The sequence below is a fragment of the Mus caroli genome, unplaced genomic scaffold (assembly GCF_978045245.1).
Source record: "Mus caroli unplaced genomic scaffold, Mus_caroli_1 scaffold_15, whole genome shotgun sequence".
Taxonomy (NCBI): Eukaryota; Metazoa; Chordata; class Mammalia; order Rodentia; family Muridae; genus Mus; species Mus caroli.
In genome coordinates this window covers 68818410-68840809 of record NW_028227270.1, presented here as the reverse complement: position 1 = coordinate 68840809, position 22400 = coordinate 68818410, and the positions used below count along the sequence as shown (strand labels likewise).

Below are 22400 nucleotides of genomic sequence, written 5' to 3'. Positions count from 1 at the left end.
GGATATGGTAATTTTCATTTAGAAAAAAAAAAAAAAAAGAGGAATGAGGCCAGCCTGGTGAGAGAGTCAGTCTCACTAGGCTGGTCAGGCTGGTTGGTGACAGGCCACCCCACTGCACTGAGCTCTGCGGCTGGCTACCCTCAAACTGCTTTTCCTGGAGCTGCAAGCATCCACACGGCTTCTTCTCAAAGCTCTCACCATGCAGAAAACACATGGGCCCCAAAGTGGGGCTTAAGCAGGGAGGAATGGAGCCCAGAGGGTCCTGGGCCTGCATCAGCTTCATTGTCAGAGATTTGCTTGCCCTCTGGAAGGCTACCTTACAGGGGCTCTGTCCCCAGATTTCCTGAACCCTGCCTAGATGTCACACTGCACAGACACCTGGCTTCCCAAGGAGGAGCCACACCTTTATCTGAGGAGCACCTCCCTGCTCCATCCTGGCAGCAGCTCAGGAGATGGCAGGAGATATCTCAGAATCCAAGGCCTGTACTTCAGAGTCAGGAAACACAGACAAGCCTGGCCTTCTTGATGTCCACCATCATTCAGAAATAGAGAGCCAATCAGACACACAAAACACACCCTGACCCTTGAAAACCAGACTGGTGTGGGGCAGCTTCAGAGCAGAGGATCCCCAAAACACACCCAGCAGAGGCTGACCCATCTCAGCAGGCCACTGGATATCCTCAGATCCCACGGGCAAGCTCTCTAAGCTGGCTCTCTATGCCTACGGGATGCCATTAGCACAAGTCACAGAGGATGCCTGTAACCACAGAAGAACTGTTTACTTAGAAACAAGCAACCGGCCTACCTAAGTGCACTTAATATTTGTACATGCTCATGTGTGTGTAGAAATTCATATGTATGGAGGCCAGAGATCAATCTTAGATGCTGTAACTCAGGTGCCATGCACTGTATTTGGAGACAGGGCCTCCCACTGGCTTGGAACTTGCCACGGAGGCCAGGCCATCTAGTCAGCAAGCCCCAGGGATCTGCCTCTTTCCATACTTCCCCAGCTCTGGAATTACACGCATGCGTCCCCACATTCAGCTTTTGGGTATGGAACTCATTTCTTCGTGCTTGCTTGACACAAACCTTATTGATTGAGCTATCTCATCAGCGCATGTTGTATGTAACTCTTGAATCTAAGTCACAGACCCACCGGACAGACCTGCGGAATGGATGCCACAAGCTAGTTAGCAAGCAGCTGTGCCGGAGGGGACATGAACAACCTGTTTCCCTAACAACATGTAGAGAAAGTTCTGGAATGAAAACTGCCATGATCTAGCCAGAACCATGTGTACCCTGATTCTCATGGGTACTTTTTGTACCTTATGTGACTGGCTGACATTGCCTGAGGATGACTCTGGAACACAGGGAGAGAGTACTCGCAGGTCTAAGCTTCTGCCTGCTCAGGTGCCTGCTCCACACGGTTTTAAGCCAGCGCAGACTTGGAAAGGAGGCAAAAGAACAGGACATCAATACAGACATCTCTCCTGGTGATTTTTAAGCAGGAAACATGGAAACTTCTGCTGGAAGCCAGCATTTTCCTTCTTGAAGTGACACTGTCTGTGAGGGAAGCACATAGACCATATTCCCTCTAGCCTGGCCAGGCAGGCAGAGCAAATGATCTGAATAACCCCTTACACAGCAGAGAGACCAAGCAAGGAGAGTCATCCAAGCCACTCCCCATGTTTGTGGAAGCACTTCTCATTAATCCCAGCACTGTGCTGTAAGCGGGGAGGTAGAGACAGGAGAATTCCCTGAAGCTCACGGGCCAGGCAGCTTAGATATGCAGCACAGAATAACAAAGAGGTGAACACTCACTCAGAGTTATCTTCTGACCTCCATGTGTGTACCACAGCATGCACATGACAGCTCTCTGTCTCTCTCTCTCTCTGTCTCTGTGTCCCCCCATCTCTCTCTGTCACACACACACACACACACACACACACACACACACACACACACACATATACACAGACATACATACATATACCATACATATAAATATATATATATATCACATATACATATATACCACACATAAAAGTATATACACATATATAAGTACAACATACACCACACATAAATACACATAAAGGTATATGCACATACATATGTATACCACACACACATATACATAAAGATATATATCACTATATATACCACACATATACATAAAGGTATATACATATATGCATATACCACACACATATGCATAAATAAATAAAAATATATATATATATATCTCACATACATCACACATACATACATACATACACACATACATACATACAGGTATATACACACACATACAAACAACACACACATACACCATACATATATACATATACATCTCTCCCCCCACACACACAGACACCATATGTACAGGTATGTACATATACACACATACACTCACACATAAAATACCAACAACTGACCAAGTTCCAGACATTTCCTGATAAGACTGTCTCCTGGGTTTTCCTGCCATCATCTTGGGACAAAGTATTCAGGATAGGTGAAGAGCCAAGTGACAGTATTCTTCTGGTTCCCACCTCAAGCCCCATCCCAGAGAATCCCAGCTGGGTGGCTGGGGTTGAGGCCACAGTGAACACTGTGCCCAACAAACTCCATTCCAGTAGGCCGTGGGGGCCTGGCTGAAGCTGCTGGTGTCTAAGCACTATTGTTACTTCCCCATCTACCCACCTCGCAAGGACAATATGCACAGGGTCCTCAAGGCCTCTAGAGAAACCAAATGACCCGCATTCGATACAAAGGACCTGCCACACCTGCTCAAGGAAATCTTGGTTTCTCTGAAATTCCTGACTGTGAAATATTCCAGGAAATTACAGTGGAGTTACTCCTGAGACTTCAAAGCTGTATCTAAAGACACGAATTAACCCCAGTGCTTAAAGAAAGTACGGGTTATGTGCTCAGGGAAGAAAGATATCTCTGCCATGTGAGAACTGTAGTAATTATCAACTCTATAGCTCAAGATGAACGAATGTCAGCCAGGGCATGGTGTAGCCCAGGGGACGGTATCAGCCAGGAAAGCACACACTCGGATACTGGCGTGCTCTCTAATGCCCACCCATGGTGCAGAGAGCCATGAGGTCGCCATTATTGATTGCTACAGATCTGACTTACCTTCCTGTCCTGGAGTCACAGAAGGCCTGGGCTCCTGGGCACCAGGCAGCATGGAACATCGAAAGGACCAGACTGGCAGTCTTGAAAATGGGAATGGCCGCAATGGAGAGAAGGCGAGGAGAGCAAGTGGAGGTTTCCTGCTGTTAAGTGGTGTATGTAACTAGGGAAGTGGCTTTTCCTCAAAGTGTCAGCAAGCAAGACAAGCCAGAAAGCAGAAGTAAGAGGGTGTGTGTGTGTGGGGGGGGGGGGGGTTGCTTGATAATTTCATAGTCAAAATGAAGTTACAGTCAGAAGGCAGGGATCCCAAACAAACACCTGCCAGTGGAGGAGGATCGTGGCGATTCTTGACCAGGACAGTCACACTGATTCTTAGACCTAAGCTACACAGCCTGGCTAAAACTGTGTGCCAAGTTTAGGGTATATCAAATTTTCTTCTCATTATATTACTGTATATCATGTTTGACGATTTACTAATTCTGTAATTCTGTTCATTTTTGTTTAGTTTCCTATTGTTAGCTTCAGAGTTTACCATGTCGCCTCCCTTGACCATCGTGGCTTGGGCTTAATGTACTGTAATTCTTGATAATTCTTATAAAACTTCATTTCCTATAATGAGAGCACATCCTTGCCTAAAACTATAGGTGACTGAGTTGACACAGCTCTCTTTATCTTCTACATCATCGGGGTTTGGGTATGCTGCTCCAGGGCTCGTGTGCTGGGAGCTTGGCTAAGGTGTGGCACATTCGAGTGTCATAACCTTTGAGAGGTGGGTTCTGAGGTACAAGGGAGCGAGTTCACTGAGGCACCAGCCTTGGAAAAGACTAATGGCTATCTCAGAGGACTAAGTTAAGTCTCAGTAAACTGAGTTAGTTACATTCACAGTGAATTGATATCAAGCAAGGTCATCCTACCAATTTGGTCCCATCCACAGCCATGATTCATCACAGCCTTCCACCATGTGGTGCCATCTGCCAGGATGTCATGCAATGTAAGGGGCTCACCTGATGTGGCAGCCTGAACTTGGGCTTTTAAGCCCTAAACTGCTAGCCAAACTAAACTCCCTTTCTTTATAAAGCACTCAGTCTCAAGGATTTTGTTATAGCAGTGGGCCTAGTGTTCAGGATTTCTTTCTAAGCACTACCTTTAGCATCATTTGAAAAATGTTGGTATACCATATTTTATTTTTTAAAAAATATCATTATTTTATGTATATGAGCATTTTCCTACATATGTGTATGTGTATCATGCATGTGTTCAGTACCTATGGATGTCAGAAGAGGACAGCTGATACCTTGAGAATGGAGTTACAGACAGTGTGAGCTGTCAGTGGGGTGCTGGGAATTGAACACAGGTCCTCTGCAAGAGCAACAAATGCTCCTGGCTGTTGAGCTAATCCTCCAGTGCCTTGAATTCTCATCTGTATGCTAGGTAAAATATTTCAAGAGTTCTTTTGAGACTTTTATCAACTCACAGGTTATATAAAAGCCCATTATTCGCTTTCCAGATTTTTTTTTGTTATGGATATATGGTTTGATTTTGTTGTGTTCTAAAAAACAATTTACGCAGCTTTTTAAATGTAAGCTTAATGGGTTTTCTAAGCAGGTACTTTATTTTGGTAAATATTCCTTGAGTGCTTGAGAGGAATGCCTATTTTGGTTGTTGGAGTCAATGTCTCACAAGTGTCAGGTTGATTGACAGTGTTGCTCTAGCCTCGTCATGGCTATTAATTTTCTATTTGAGCTATCAGTTATAGTAAGAGAGAAACTGGCATTCCAGACCACAATAGTGTCTTTGTCCTTTTCTGTCTTCCATTTTGTCAGGGTTTCCCTTATGCATTTTGCTGTCCTGCTGATCTGTGTATACATGGCTAGGTTGCTATGTCTCCTTGGGTGTCTGACTCTTTTGTTATTATGTAACTGTTTCGCAGACTCCTCTCCAATGTAGAGGTTTTTGTCCCATAAGTAACACAGAAAGTAAGGAAGGTTCTGAAAGGAAGAATCCATTAGGGAATTCCCAGCTGGAGTGTAGCGCTAACCATGTGCTTTGTCCTGTGCAGAAGGATGTAGGTGCTTTTCATAGTTATTGCTTGCTTCCTCCCTGACCTCTTTCTCAGATCTTTACAATAAGATCCTAGTGAGGTGTGTGTATTAACGACAGCTTTTTACTGCCTTCATCTCCTGATGTTGGGGGTGCTATCCAACCCAGTACTGACCAACCTCTAGAAAGTGAAACATTTCGCATGTAACAAACCAATCCAAAATCTACCTTGAACCAGTTCCTTTATCAGGCTGCCGTATGCCAACCTTTTAGTCCCCTGCCATGACCACTCAACAGAAACAGGCAACCAGGGAAGGCTGTCCTCTCTCCAATGCCTGGCATCAATGAGTTAACAGATGCCCCAAGAGGGTAACTGAGCTGAGACTTTAAGACCACGGTTGCCTTTTAAGGAAAAAAAGAGTCAAGTATGAAAAGACACTGGGGATCAGGCAACTGAAGAGGGTGTGTGTGTGTGTGTGTGTGTGTGTGTGTGTGTGTGTAAGACCAGAGAAGAAATGGCCTCAGAAGACAGGACAAATATTGAGGGTACAGGGAACACACAAGAGATGGCTTGAGAAAAATGAGACAGAACTTAATGAGTTCAGAATTCCAAAGGAAGACACTTAAAGGCCAAGAAGAACCAAGGTAAGTAACCCTGATATCCCCCTCCTAAAACATAGAAGTAAATAAACATATTTGCCTTAGAAGTTCATTATCAGAAACCAAAGAGGCCTCATCTCTAGGGGTTAAAGGGACATCTTAACCCCAAGAATAAAGAAAAAGCAAATGACCTGATCTCAGCTGAAACCAGAACTAACCCTACCTCTGGGCATGCATCTCCGGGATTTGAAGTCATCTGTGGAAGAGACATTTGCATGTCTGCTGTTTACTGAGATGCTACTCACAATAGCCAAGAGGGAGAACCAAGCTGAGGGCCCACCAATGGCTTAAGGATGGATGAGCAGATAAAGCAATATGGTAGGCATAGACTGTGGAGTACTATGTAGGCGTGAAGAGGGAGTGAACTACCATTCATAAAAACAAACGCATGGATCTTTCGGACATGAAGTGAGGCTGGCACAGAGACACAAGCTGTATTTCATATGGATGCTGTGGAACTATCTCCTCAGAACTGAAGCATTGCCTCCTGGAGGGAGGCTCACAAAGCTTAAGGGAAGGAGACTGGGGAAAGGAGACTCTTCTGTGGGGCTGAGGGCAAGTTGGGCAGGAAGGTCCAGGGATGCAGCCTTGGTGAGCTGTTGATTGGAGCAGCTGCATCCAAGCCACCTGTGCTCCTACTGTCACAAACACACACAAACACACGCACACACACACACACACACACACACACACACACAGCTCCCATAATGGCAATAAATTCACTAATTCACCAAGTGTGATGGTTTGAATATGCTTGACCCAGAGAATGGCACTACTAGGAGGTATGGCCTCATTGAAGTAGGTGTGGCCTTCTTGGAGGAAGTGTGTCACTGTGGGCGTGGGCTTTAAGACCCTTGTCCTAGCTTCCAGGAAGACAGTCTTCTCCTAGTGGCCTTCAGATGAAGATGTAGAACTCTCTCTCAGCTCCTCCTGCACCATGCCTGCCTGGATGCTGCCATGCTCCTGCCTTGATGATAATGGACAGAATCTCTGAACCTATAAACCAGTCTCGATGAAATGTTGTCCTTATAAGAGCTGCTTTGGTCATGGTGTCTGTTCACAGCAGTAAAACCCTAAGACACCAAGCTAGACTTGGTGCAAATGGTGTCTTTGGGGTGAGCAGACATTTGCTCACATCTCCCTGAGAGAGTAATGAAACAGAAGTGAAGTACAGAACTCTGAAACTCAAAGAAACAAAGGATCTGCAGCTGTGTGAGCCCTTAGCATTGTGCAGAACATGCCTGTTGTCATAGTTACTTTCCTATTGCTGTAAAGGCAACTTAGAAAGGAAACCATGCCCAGTTATCAGGGCTTTCAGTTCCAGGAGTCAGAGTTTGAGACATTATGGTGGGGAAGAGGAAAACAGGCAGGCATGGCACTGGAGGAGTAGCTGAGAGCTTACATTTAGATCCACATGCAGAGAGACACATTTATGTTGCATACAGACACACACACACACACACACAGAGAGAGAGAGAGAGAGAGAGAGAGAGAGAGAGAGAGAGAGAGAGAAACAAGGTGACACCCAATCCTTCCAAAATAGTTCCACCAACTACAGATGAAGTCTTCAAACATATGAGCCTATGGAGCCTGCTCTCACTCAAACCAACACACACACATTTTCACACAGGCTTTATCCATCACTAGATTACCTATGATACTGGGCTGGAGAGATGGCTCAGCGGTTAAGAGCGCCTACTGCTCTTCCAGAGGTCCTGAGTTCAATTTCCAGCAACCACATGGTGGCTCACAACCATCTGTAATGAGATCTGATGTCCTTCCCTGGTGTGTCTGAAGACAGCAACAGTGTGCTCACATAGATTACCTACGATACATAACACATAGTGAATGTTGTATAAATACACTGTACTGTCAGGGAACCAGGGCATGAAGGACAGTGTGCACACAGGACAGAAGCTGAGGTGTCTTTGAATACTTTGTGTCTGAGGCTGGGTCAATCTTCAGGAAGCTGTGGCTGTGGGGGCTCCATATGCACAGAACCACCCTCACTATTTAAGGTGAGGAGGTGAGAATTTACAGTTTGTCAGAGGCTGTGTTCTCATCTGTAAGACTTCAGCAAGACAACCACTGGGACCAGTTCAGTTTTCGTTATGACTCATAAGTAGCATGCCACTGAGTGGACCACACTGGTGTGTGTGTGTGTGTGTGTGTGTGTGTGTGTGTGTGTGTAAGAGAGAGAGAGATGGGAGGCTGCTGTGCTAAGGTAGCAAGAGTTAGGCCCCTAGGTCCTCTCTGCTAAGGACATTAGATCTCTTTAAGAGGAGTGACTTAGCTTTAATTGTCAACCTGACACAGACGGGAGTCCCATGACAGGAGAACCTCAATGACTTCTCTCAGTGATGGGAATAGGTGTAAACTGAAATAGACCCTTTCCTCCTCTGAGTTGTATTTGGCCATGGTATTTGTCAAGACAATTGAAAAATAAAAAATAAAAAAACAAACAAAAAAATGGCACTGGGGACACTGTTCCTACAATAGAAACCTGACAAGTACTACCCATGACATACATACACTGTGAGCGACAGCATTCACAGCCAGGCAAGGCTAGCAAAACTCCTCCCAGACTCCCCACCCACCCACAAAGCCTCTGGATGTGAGGCCAGGGTCAGGTCTATCTTAGGGTCTAACAGTCCTTTCACCCTAGAAATGCTAATCTACACTGACATAGTCACAAGCTACAAGGCTCTTAGAAATTGGGTAACATGGTTCAGAATTGAGCCATCAAGTTTGTTTAAGTTAGTTGGAATGTACATGGCTATATGCCACGTGTTGAACACCATGACTGGGGAGCTAGAGAGAAGCCTCCTGAGCCCACCTGGGCTGTACGCAAGCCCACTCTGAGACTAATGGGAAGAGAGGCCATGATTGGCACTGTATACACACAACCCTAAGGGCCAGTCTGTGAGCTCTACATATCTCTCCCTTCCACAAGTTTCTTCCATTAAGACGAAACTTGGAGGCTGTAGATTTTCTTTTTTATTAAAAGGATGGTACATTCTGTTCCAAATATCTGCAGGTCTGATAGATGAGAGACTGATAGATAAATAGGTACACCAATGAGTGTATAGATGGGCTGGAGAGATTGCTCAGTCAGCAAAATCCCCCCCACCCCCCAATGAATGAGCCAGGTTTTAGCATTTTTTTAACATGAGATTTTGGGGCCTGGTGGTCCACACTTATAACCTCAGTTCTGGGGAGGGAAAGAGGGAAAAACAGGAGGATTTCTGGGTCTCACTGGCCAGGTAGTCCAGTCTACATGTTGGGCTCCCGATGATTAAACAGGACTAGGGTGAAGAGATGACTCAATGGCTCAGAACACTTGCTGCTCTTGCTTCTGGTTCAGTTCCCGGCACCCATATCAGGTGGTTCTCAGGCACCTGAAATTCCAGTTTCAGGGGATCCAATCCCCTTCCCTGGTTTCCACGGGCACCTCCATGCCTGTGTGTATATACATACACTCAGAAACACAAGCATCTGAAATGAAACCTTAACAACAACAACCCCAAGGCAGATGGCGTTTGAGGAATGACAGTGAAGGTTGATCTCTAGTTTCTACACATCCTCGCAAATGCCTGCATCATGAATGTACACACACACACACACACACACACACACACACACACACACACACACACAGTACACCTGAGAGACTGGACAGAGGCTCCAGAAAAAGGAGATTCAGCATCATTTTGCAGATGAGATAACATGAACCTAAGAAACTGAAGAGAAATGGTGGAGTCAGGATCCCAGGAGCGTCTGTCAACTATGCTGTTCCGAGGACCCTCGGAAACCACCATTTCCGAATTGGCCAGGTGCTGATCAAAGCCACAGTCTCAAAAGGTGTGTGGGACAAGTCCTGGTGCTTTCTGTTGCGAGGGCAGCAGTGCAATAGACACCCTTGGAGCTGAGCAAGTGACCACACACACCGCCGGCATATGGCCTACACGAGAGCAGCCTTCTCGTCACCTTCTGCCGCAGCCTGAAAGGTCCAGACGTCAAGCCACAGTCACCCAGAGACCATAGCCCGAGCTCTCAACCAAAAGAAAGGCAGCTTGAGTCCTCGTGAGAAAAACAAAATGACCAGGTCACAGGAACAGGCATGGGGCCAATGCTATGATCCCACAGAACTGGGGCCGACTAAGAAACACGTGAGAAAATTATCAGGAAGATGGAAATTGTGCTGAGAGACTTGTGGGTGAGTAGTACTCGTGGGTGCACACTTTCCCTCCCCGAGACTTATTTTATGTGTATTCATCTCTTGCTAGTGTGTCAGCTGGCTGACAATAGACTCACATTCTCAAACACTCAAACACCCTGAAAATTTCAAGACTGGCAGATTTTTATGAATGCAAAGGAAGGAAGGAAAATGTCTGCATGATCTCTCTACTGTGATCTCTCTCCTGCTCCCTCTCATACATACATACATACATACATACATACAAACACATACACACAAACTAACAATACACAAAACAGCCATTATACCCAGCACTCTCACAAATTCCTGTGCAGTTGAAATTCCTTAGCTCTCAAGACTGTCTGGGCTAGTCATCCCATGAACTGTTCTAAAACAGTTCCTTTCCCATTGCTGCAGATAGAATGGGGCAGAAGGCCACACCCCAGACTTCTCTGAAGCTCAAGCTGGACCTGTGTAACACGAGCCCAGGTCCATTAAACAACAAACAAACAAACCAAACCAAACAAAAAACAAACAAAAAACCCTTTGAGTCTGCTTGACCTTGAGCAACCCTCAACCTTTGGAGACTTCGGTCCTTGCTTAGAGACAGAATTTGCCCAACTGTTGTGACAAATGTCATGTTTCAAAATTAGTTTCCTTCCTGTTCTCATTTGCCGTCCATCCTTCCACTGAAACCGTGTACTATCATCATCATCACCATCATCATCATCATCATGCTTTTGACCTTGTAAGATCTACAAACTTACAGAAAAAAGTGGAATGACAATGGCTGTCATCACGTCCTTCAGATGAGTTTCTGCTTGCTATACCTTACCCTTCTCCTGTTTCCCATATTGATTCAAAAACAGTTTTGCAGAGTTTGTATTTACAGCCTATGATATTCACCTCCGAATTAAAAAGACTGAGGGGAAGGCCAGGCCTGGGTTCCCAGAGATCCCACCATTCCCTCTCTCAGATAGTAGAGCATTGGCGATGGGTGAATACATTTATTTAGAATGTAGATGCCTAACTGCTACATTGAAGGCAAAACAAACAAACAAAATCCTACAAAACATGATTCAAAATATATTCAAATAGAAGAAACCACAGAAATTCTATTGCAACTAAGAAGTAACCACAGAAATTAAAAGTTTATGTGAAACGGCCCGGCAATTATGACAACGGGTTATGGTGATACCATGTATCTATTCAATGGCTTGTCAAAGGGCAAAGCAGAAAACAGTGAGCACCAAGACAGAGTTAGTCAACAAACTCCTCAAGGGATTTCTTCCTGCAGTTCTTAACATATGTGCAGCCAGACTGAAGAGCCTCTAAGACTGGAGCAAGACGGAAAGCAGTTTCAGGAGGGGGGGGGTAAGAAGAAGAGGAAGAGGAGGAGGAGGAGAAGGAGAAAGAGAAGGAGAAGGAGACGGAGATGACAAAGAAGAAGAAGGAGAAGGAGAAGGAGAAGGAGAAGGAGAAGGAGAAGGAGAAGGAGAAGGAGAAGGAGAAGGAGAAGGAGAAGGAGAAGGAGAAGGAGAAGGAGAAGGAGAAGAAGAAGAAGAAGAAGAAGAAGAAGAAGAAGAAGAAGAAGAAGAAGAAGAAGAAGAAGAAGAAGAAGAAGAAGAAGAAGAAAATGGAACTGAGCGATAACATGGTGTATTTTTGAATGGGTGGAAACTTGTGTCAAGAGAAGTTTCAGTTTTATGTCATAAATTTGAGAAGAAAATTATATTAGGTTCTGTGCAATCCAAAAATATGACAATAACAAAGTTTTGCCCTAGGAACAGCAGAGAAAGGCAAAGGAGGAACAAGGAAGGAGGTGGCAAGGGCATAGCACAATGGGCCGGTCTACACTTTGTTGCTACAACAAAATACCCAAAGTTAGGTACTTTATAGAAGTTTTTTGAGTTCACAGTGTTGGAAGTCTAAGACAGGGTGGTCCCATCTGTTTAGCAGCTAGTATGGCCCTGTGAGCCACAGAATGACATGGCCGGAGGGACATTGGCAGGAGTTATGAGTAAGGAAGTCAATATAACATCATCAAGTCAGGAGCCAAGGACAGTAAGAAGCCAAGCCTGCTGTTTCAACTCAGGGTCCCTGAAGAACAATGCCGCTCTCTCCTGAGGACAATGCCTAACCAGGGCCCAACTCCCTGGTTAGGACCCACTTCTTAAAGGTACAACTGCTATTCAACATCCAAACACCCACACTGAGACTTTAATGTAAGCACACCGGCCTTTAGGGCCATAGACAAACTATTCAAACCATAGAATACCCAAGGGATCCTACTGCTCATAGCTGATGAGGCTGCCAACCCTGAAGATGACGCAGGAGTCCTGGGCATGGAACACCATTGGGGAAGATGGTGGACTCTGGTCAGGTCTTCTGAGTAGAGATGCCATGACAAAGTGTGGACTCAACAAGTCATGAATGATAGTAAGCACAGGACATAAACACTTGCTGAAACCGGTTAACCCCAATCACAGAATAATTACCATTGGAAGGTATGGGAGTCTGGTTTCTAACCACTCCTCATTCTCAGCTACACTGTCTGAAGTTGATACATGAAAAAAATTAGCCAGTATGCCTTACATACATACTGCTTCCAAAATGAAAAGCTGGCTCCCGGGAAGCTGGACTATGGGACAGAAAGACGGGTGCAAAGACTGAAAGGGGTAAGGAAACTCTCAGTTAAATTAAAACAAAGTAAAAAGACAAAATAAGCCCAGGTCACACTAAGACATCTCCAGGGCCGTGCCATAGGAACCACCAAGTGAGTGACATTCGAGGCTGATCTCCCTAGAACAAAGGTCTACCAAACTTGTGAAAAGAGGCAGGAGTAACTTCTACTGTGTGGATTTCAATACTTTTTATAGACATGCTGAACCCACATAAGTTCATCAATATTAGAATTACAGTTTTCCCGAACTGTCCTGAGCCCTTCCCTCTCTATTCACAGCACCCGGGTCTGCCACACAGGTGTCTTGTTGTACCTTTTCTAGCTGGCCGATGCCCCCGACCCACCAAGTCTGAAGACTGTTCTAGGATGCAGGTCACACGCAGCTTCCAGGGTCAGGACTGTGTATGGGGGGAGAAAGGAGTTCCTTTGCTCTTCCCTCAACACAACCACCCTCCACCCCAAGTAGCCACTACAACACTGAAAACATGCCCACTTTCTCCTCCCACCCCAAGTCTCCAAGAAAGAGAAGACAAAGAGAGCCACACTGGTTCTACTAAATTGAGTGTGACATAAACGAAATGTGCTTTCTTTGCATGTCTTGGGTTTTAACCATGTTTGACTATAGTTAATATTTAAATTCAGCCAGTGAGTTGTAAGAGATACAGAGCAGAAAATTGCATGGGTTTGGTTTTGATTTTGTTTTGTTTGTTTTGTTTTTGAGACAGGTTGGCATGTAGCCTAGGCTGGATTCAAACTAGGTAAATGCCCAAGGGTGTCCTTGGACCTTTGACCCCCATGTCTCCAATTCCCAGGTACTAGGATTACGGGTATGTGTGGCCACATCCAATTTATTTGGTGTTGGGAACTTCATGCATGCTAAGCAAGTACTCTATTGACTGCAATATATTCCTAGCCACTTCTCCCATTATACTTCTTTTCTTTTCCTTTCCTTTCCTTTCCTTTCCTTTCCTTTCCTTTCCTTTCCTTTCCTTTCCTTTCCTTTCCTTTCCTTTCCTTTCCTTTTAAAAATAAGTCTCATTTAGTCTAGGTTGGTCTCAAAACCTTGAACTCTTGATTCTCCTGCCTTTGACACCCAAGTTTTATGGTTACAGATATGTCACCACACCTGTCTATCCAATCGATTCTTTTAAAAGCTCATTTATTTTTATGTATAGCTGTGGATGTATTTGTGTAGAATCATGCATCTGTGTGTGTGTGTGTACACATTTGTGCACAATCATGCTTGCTTGTAAAAGTCAGTAGAGGGAGTTGGAGCCCCAGGTGCTGGAGTTCCATATGGCTCTGAGCCTCAATGTAGGGGCTGGGAAATGAATCCCTGCTCCTCTGCAAGAGCAGTAAGTGGTGTTAACTGCTGAGCCGGCTCTCCTGCTCCCATAATTGATTCTTAAAAGGAAACAAAACAAAACAAACAAACAAAACCCTCAAATGGATCTAGGCTAACATTTTTGTCAAAGTTATAATGAAATACAAATGTCCCTCAAAATCTATGAAAATGCACAAATCTACATAAAATCCAGCCAGCCTCATTAGTATTTTAATCTTATACAATATCTTCATAGGAAAAGCTTTTTTGCCTAGTGTTCAAATACAAGGTTGAAGATTATGATGATAAAATCCAACGGAGGTAAGGAATTAATCTGCATCATTGTTAGGACTCTGTCTTCTGACATAAAAAGAAAAAAAAATCAACCCATAAGAAATGAATATATGTGTGTGTGTGTGTATTTGTATTTTTTTCACCCATCCAGTTGTCAACAATACTAATCCAGAAACAAGAGAAAAATGGATAGACAGGCCAGCTGGGGCAGTTGGAAACAGGTCCCTATGGTGAAAGCTGAGATGCTGGGCATTGGCTTGCATCTGAAAGGAGATCCCGCCATTCTAGGGCAGAAGGAACAGAAAAAAAAGTCAACAAAGGCCCAGCTGCAGAGAGAACCGGAAACTTGTCTTCCAAGGACTGCAGCTATGAGGGATGGCCACGCCCCTTCCTGGAGAGTCTTGTGCTCACTCCTGAAGTCACAGGAATGATGGGAACATGTCTCTTTGAAACTTTTATCTCTAAAGGATGAAACCCTGTACTCTTGCTTGGACGTCTTGGGATTTAGTGAAGATGCTTGAACTTTCGGCAAATCCTCGCTATTTCCCCGACAAAGGGGAACTGCCCACTAGGTACTGGAACTGGTAAGTGTCTGGCAGTAAATGCACTTGACTTTCAAAAGCCCAGCACAGTTTAAGGAGTCCAATACGGACCTAATTCTTGAACCCCAGGGTTGAAAAACAAGGCTTGTTTTTTTTTTTATTTTTCTCGATAAGTTTTAAGGAACCACATTGAGTGACAACACCTGCTCTAAACGGACACAAGCTATTTATAGTTGATATCTACTCCCCTCGGAACATGAAGAAACAACGGTGCCCGGAATAACAAAATACTGCCCCACAACGCCAGAGTGATCGCAAGCAATGGTGTTCCTCTATACAAATGCCTTTCTAAACTATAAATGTAAACCTTAAATCTTGAAAACTAAATCCCAAACACGCAATGAATGATGAGGGACAGACAGTTTGCTGGGTAAGTTCTACCAAGAGGCCTTTGCTTAAAAATCAAAACTCGAGTTGTAGAGATGATACCTACATGTAGAATATTAAAGATAACCTTTACAAGACCAAAACACCATTCATACAAGCCTAGCAATAAAATCGTATTTTTTAAAAATCAATTTCACCTCTCAGGGGTGACATATATTCCCAAAATATATTCCCCACTTTCATCCTAACTTAGTTTTAAAATTTTTCCATTTTTAAGACTTTTATTAAATCTGGCATATCTAAGCATCTCAAATACAGAATACCCAATAATCTATGTTTTACGGCAAAATTTCCTTAAATCTATTAAAATTATTGAATTGGATAGAAAAAAATGATTTGGTGAAATAATTTCAAGTAGCAAAATTTATCACTTAAGACACCTACTATCTTGTAAGTGTTTAAATCATTTTACTTAAATATAAATATATTTATACAGTATTTGAACTGTCCTGTGGGGAGAGGCCAGACACATGACTACGTTTAATGACATTCGATTTTAAAGCCGCCCTGTAGAGGCTGTGGGTTTGATTTGACTAAAGCAAAGGCCTGATCCCGGTACTCCAGGAATGCCCCGGCATCACACACGCGGTATTTTTAAAACATTATAATTTAGTGGTGTCGACCCGTCCATCTCTTTTGAATGCCACATGCTGAAATGTTTCAAGAGTTTAAAAAAGAGAAGACGCCAAGGAAAAGAAAAATATCCCCAATAGAGAATTTTACTTAACTTTAAACCAATCTTTGGTAAGCCAGGTAAAAATTAAAAAAACAAAACAAACAAAAACGGGAAGCTGACTTCTCCAATTCTTTCTACTCTACGGACTTTCAAAGGAGTAGGTCTCCTTTCAATGGCTTTTAGGGGGGGAGGGGTGTTAAGTTTTGGGAGTCATACTGATATATATCCAAATGTGCACTGTAGTGCCTCCAACAGTCTCCAAGGATCTGGAGAGGCGACTTCACAAAGAAAGTCCACCAGGCGGAGTGAACTTGCCGGCTTCGGCAGGGTTCAGAGTTTGGGGAAACTGCTCTTTCCCTCACCTACCGCATTTCAGAGGCGCTGGGACTCTGCAGCGACTCACGGGCGCGCACGACGACAGTCCCGGATCTCAAATGCTTGGGGACGTTGCTTCGCTTCGGGGGCGCGCACCGTAGAAGTCTCCCGGTTCTCCGATCCTCCAGCTGCCGAGAGGCGGAGCTCCCGGCTCGGCCCCACTCCCTGCGCCCGGGCGCGCGCGTTTGCAGGCGGGAGTCCTGGTCCCGCGCACCGGAGCCCGGCGGGTCCGCGCTCAGCCGCAGTCACTGGAGCGAAACTGCGGTCCAGCCTAGTTTAGCCAAGGTCTGTCGCCTGGGGGTGGCCGAGGCCCTGTGCTAGGGTGCGGCGAGGCGGAGTGGCTCCTACCTGGGCAGGTGGCCGCGTCCTCCAACCCCCTCTCCTCCTCCCTCCTCCTGTCTCTCCGCCGCCGCCTTCTCCTCCAGCCTGGCACACCCGGGTCCCCAGTTCTCCCGTCCGCCCGGCTGGCCGCTTCCTCCTTCGGAGAACTTCCTCAATGCGCCAGGACAGCGCCCTCGCTTCCTCTGCCGCCTCGAACCTGAGGCACACAGCACCCCGCCCAGAACCCAGCAGGGTTAGGCAGCGCCCAGAACGGAGCCGGGCCAGCCGGGCTGGGAAGTACCCGGAGATCCAATATAGTAACACCCCCCACCCTGAACTCGAGCTACAATCGGGACAGCATGCTGAACCGAGCCTGAGACAATTAGGATCCCGAACTTAGGACAGCACGCCCAAACCGAGCCGGGGCAGTACGTTTAACGTAGTCAAGTAGCTCTAGATTCCTAAGCCAAGTCTCAGCTGATGAGCACGGTGAACCTGAGCTGAGCCTGGCAGAATCACTAACCTAGCTTGTCAGTACTGCTGAACCTGAAGACGGGCAACGCCCCAAACTGAGCTGGAGCCAGGCAGCACCTCTAGACAACTGGCTCTCAGTCCCCTAGCAAGACAGATTCAGAGGAATGGGTGTGTCCTTCTCAACAGGCCATGATACTTCTGCCAACACCATGGCCTGAGAACCTAAGTGAATCGAAAGATGCCCCCAGAAGTTTTTGCCTGACCAAAGCTGTTTTTGAGGGCGTCACCTGTTACCCACAATCTTGACTCTTATCCTGCAGTTCTTGACATGCTTTTTGGTTTTGTTTTCTGTTAATCTGTTAACGCTGTAAGGTTCGAAATGGTCACTTTTGTTATGCTCTAACTAATAATAATATTTAGATACAGGAAATAAGTAAATGAATAAATAAATAAAATTGAGATTCTAGATGCTGTTTGTGGTGAATTTTAAAGAGCAGTGTCCTGCCTAAACACAGAAACAGGGATGGAGAGATGGCTTAGGAGGTAAGTGCTTACCATGCAGTTAGAAGGACCTGAATTTGATCCCCAGTACTCATGTGAAAACTGGGGTAGAGGGGCATGTAGCAATAAATAATAAATAAATGGGAAAGCAGTGAAGGATGGTACTTAAGACACATGGAAATGATAGTAAGAACGACCACAAAATACTTTGCCAAAACCATAGCTTTGTACAAAGGCCACCAGAGCCTTACACAGAAAACCTTTCTGCAAGGATGTGAAGCTAACTAATTCCCGTGTCACTTTAATGGATATTGCTCTTACTAGAGATCTTGCAAGCAAGGAATTTTGTTTTTACACAGAACTGGGGCCTGGCACACGCATTGTGCCATTAAAAGCTCCCCGCTTTTTCGTCCTTTGTGACTACTCTCCTAGTGTACTCTGGTGTGTATAGTCCCAATCCAGCACTATGAGACTACCAAACAAATTCATTGTTTCTGTAAAATCTTTGTGCCCTTTGTTTTGTTTTGTTTTGTTTTAGTTTAATTTAAACTTATTTTTAACTGGTTAGTGTGTGTTGTGGATAGGTGTTCCTATGTGCAAGTATGTGCAGTATGCACACATATGTGGATGTCTGTTTATATGTGCACACAAATGCATGTGGAGGCCAGAGGTCAACACCTGAATTCTTTCTCAGTCTGTATCCACCTGAGATTTTGAGACAGGGTCTCTTACTGAACCTGTAGATCACCTATTTGACCACATTAGTTGGGCAGCAGGCCTAGGTTTCCTCTAGTCTCTGCAGTATGGGTTAGGGTTACTGATAAGAGCATGAATGACTACTCTAAGGCAGCTAAGAAAGCCCATACCAGAAAGCTAGGACCATGCAGCTCACTTTATGACTGGCAGGTAGCTCAACAAGTCCTAGAGACTCTCTTCTAGGAAGCTAGTCTGGTTTGCAAGTGCCTCTCAGCAGTCTGTGTTGCTTATATAACCCTGGGGGTGGTGGGAGGGACCTGGTGTACCCGGTCAGCTTCAGGGACTTCCTGGGGCTACTGAATTTACTTCCTGAGTCTTAGTGAATCTTGATTAGTTTCCCTCCAGACTCCAACTCAGAGGAAATTGCTACACAGTAGTAAGAAGGTATCCATGGGCTTTGAATCTATGTGCAGAATAAAGCCAGCCTTACCCAACAGGACAGTGTCTCTCTGGAGTTTCACTGAGTGGAGCTAAGGTGACATAATGGTCCTTCCTACCTCTGAGTCATCTTCAGTGTCAACTGCACTGAAGCTTACCACACAAATACCCAGAAAAACAGAATCTTCTTGCCAGTCATGGTGTCTCCCAGCATTTCTTCTCTGCCTCATGGTCTTCTGAAGACTGCCCTATAGGCTTCCCCCTGAACACCCCTGAATGTTGCTGTGACTGTGTGCTAACCCCAAAAGCCCTCCTAACCTAATCTCTTCCCAACACAGTCACTGTTTTTAAAATTGGGGGCGGGGAGGGGGAGGGTATAGGGAACTTTTGGAATAGCATTTGAAATGTATATAAAGAAAATATCTAATAAAAATATTATTTAAAAAAAGAAAATCGGTTTCTTATCTATAGGATCTTAATAACACTTTAAAAATAGCAAATGCAGTATAGTCGTCTCTATGCTAATTCTGACTCATGAAGTCTTTCCATATTGGGTTATTTTGTTTGAGTTTTCTGCTGTTCCTTGCTCACAGTGTCTCACTTCCTTGTGTACTCAGTGACATCTGACTGTGAGCCATTCATCATCCCTGAAAATGTATTTGTAGGAATTGGGTGACGCCAGAAGGAAGACATTTTCATTCAGTAAGAAAGTGCCTTTGTTTCTGACAGAAACCTAGATTGTAATTAATCCTTGAATGGCTTTAAGGTACATGTTCAGTTTATGTGTTTAAAGTAGGCTGGTGATACGAATTAGAGTAAAATTTCTTTATTTTATGCTACCGTTTCTCTGAATTTTATTCATTTGTTTGTTTATTTTGCTCTGTGCTTTTGGTTTTTTGTTTTGTTTTGTTTTGTTTTTTTGTTTTGGTTTTTGGTTTTTTGGTTTTGTTTGTGGTGTGTGTGTGTGTGTGTGTGTGTGTGTGTGTGTTATGGCAATTATCTCAGGAGCACCACATTACACATTTAAAAATACATAACTTTTATTTGTCAGTTGAACTTCAATAAACCTGAACTTTTTTGCATGTAGAGCTTGGCAGACAACATTTCACCTTTTAAGCACTGGAGAGATGGTTCAACAGTGAAGAATGATTGCTGTGCATGGTAGGGGGTCAGAATTCAGATTCCTGGCACGCACCTGGTGGCTCACAACTGTCTTTAACTCCAATTCCAGAACCCCTTGGATACTGCATGCAGGAAAATACTCATATACATTTTGTAATGTCTGAAATAATTTAAGCCTTCCAATAAAAGTAAACAAAATGCCTTGTTCACCTTAGCCTTACACTTTCTTCTCTAGTTCTTTTTAGAGTAGAATTGTTTCTTCAGACCTTTCTTCCCTGAGGTTTATTTTAATTTAACTTGGTATATGATATGACACATAAGTTAATAGTTGTCTTCAAAATGAAGATATAATGAAACCAGTTTGTTTCTTAGTCTTCCCCTTTCCCTCTCTCCCTCCCTCTTCCCCTCCCTCCCTCCCTCCCTCCCTCCCTCCCTCCCCCCTCCCTCCATTGCTCCCTCCTACTCCCCCATGATGTGTGTATGATGCATCCACAGGCATATGCACACAGTGTAGACGTGGAGTCAATTCTCTCCTTCCACCTTTACAGCTTGAGGGTATGGAACTCAGGACATCCATGTGAGGCAAGTGCTGAGAGCCTTCACCCACCAAGTCCTCTCACAGGCCCAATGATACCAATTGTAATACTCAAGCCTTCTACCCTGATTTATGCTATACCAGTTTTCCTCATGCACAAAGCAGATTCCTCTAGTAATTGTCACACTGGGTCTATTTCTAGCCTTGGTCCATGGATCAATCAGTTCTCTCTCTCTCTCTCTCTCTCTCTCTCTCTCTCTCTCTCTCTCTCTCTCTCTCTCTTTCTCTCTCTCTCTCTCTCTCTCTGTTTTTTTGTTTTATGAACATATGTGGTTTTTAAAATGGGTACTTGTGGAAAGACAGTGTCAAGAGAAGGAGAGGACAAACAAGGCAGGAACAAGACAGCAGTGGCAGCATCACTGTGCAAAGCGCTCCAAGAGCTGAAGACCGCAGCAAACAAAGACTCTGATTTCAAAGGCAGGGAGAGCTCAACCGTCTGTCCAGGGGAGAAGGCAGGGCGAGCTCAACCGTCTGTCCAGGGGAGAAGGCAGGGCGAGCTCAACTGTCTGTCCAGGGGAGAAGGCAGGGAGAGCTCAGCCGTCTGTCCAGGGAAGAAGTAGAGACGGGGAAGAGGAGAATGAGAAGACGCTTCCGTTATTGGATACAGGGATGCAGAGTAAGAAAACAATGAGCTTCCACCACAGAGCTATGGGACTAGTCAAAATACAGATGCTGACACCATCAAATACTGGCAGGATGGGGAACAGCTGGTGCTCTGCCACTGCCAGTGAGAGCAAAATGCTGAGGTCGCTTTGGGGCAGATTCTATTTGCCTGTATATGAGTTTTGCTGTGAGCCCAGAACTGTTAAAAAAAATTATCTTTGATTTTGTTAAAATGCCTGAAGTAAATACAAATACCCAGAAAATAAAAAGACAACAAATTCAGGACATTTGCCTGAGGCGCCTATTGTAATTTGTCCAACTCAGAGGCTTGTGTTTAAACACTTGGTCTCCAGCCTGTGATCCTGCTTAGGAAGTTAGAAAGTAGGGCTTCATTAGATGAAGTGGGTCCTGTATGTGTGTGTGTATGTGTGTGACTGTGTGTGCATGTATGTGTGACTGTGTGTATGAGCATATGTGAGTGTGTGAATATCTGTGAATGTGCATATGCAGTGTGTGAGTATGTGTGCATGTGTGTGTGAATATGCATGTTTGTGTGCATGTGTGTGTGAGAATGTGCATGTGTGTGTAAGAGTGTGCATGTGTGTGTGTGAGAGTGTGCATGTGTGTGTGAGTGTGCATGTGTGTGTAAGAGTGTGCATGTGTGTGTGTCTGTGAGGCTTAAGGATTTACAGATGGGACTGCTTTTGTCCTCTCTGCTTCTGGTCCACGGAGATCTGAGCGAGCCACTTCGAAGCCCTGTGACCACAGCCACAGGCCATTTCTGTCACACTTCTCAAGCTGCGGGCCAGAAGACGCCCCTCCTTCCCTGCACTGCTCTTGACAGGCTTGTATTCACATCTGTGAGAGAAGTAGCCAATGCAGTGACCACAGAGCTCTCTTCCCATGCACACACTTGACAACGACCTCATGTGAACTAGAATACCCTCCCTAGATACCCTATGTCCATAAGAAGAGGACAGTTTCACCTAACAGAATAAACATCTAAGGTGAGCTGACTTTATGGAAATGACTATCACAAATGAGCTGCTTTCTGGAACTACCACCCTTACTAAAGGAAAACAAGCAGTTTGGGCCCTTTTGCCAGGCAGTCAGCTTGAATGTCAGAATCAACTCCTCTCTGAGCCTGGAGATAACACCCTCTACTGCTCTGCTATGACCTGACCCCCACAGTGCTTCTTGTATGAAGGTTAGGTCAACAAGCTCTCTTCTTTTTAGCTACAATCTCTCAACTAGTTATTCTTAGCTCTGG

The 22400-nt window shown here is 44.8% G+C and overlaps 1 protein-coding gene across 5 annotated transcripts in view; it reads right to left on the bottom strand.

The window, feature by feature from the left end:
- The window catches only part of Syk (spleen associated tyrosine kinase), a 64977-nt gene extending 48080 nt beyond the window's left edge, over positions 1–16897 (bottom strand). For 4 of the 5 annotated variants that reach the window (XM_021180328.2, XM_085831084.1, XM_085831085.1 and 1 more), the window contains exon 1: positions 16372–16897. The gene's annotated coding sequence lies outside the window, so the exon portion shown is untranslated. Of the gene's footprint in view, positions 1–3144; positions 3330–16371 lie in introns of those variants that run through there. The other variant, XM_021180327.3, reaches the window with a different exon arrangement.
- Positions 16898–22400: the final 5503 nt, after the last annotated feature.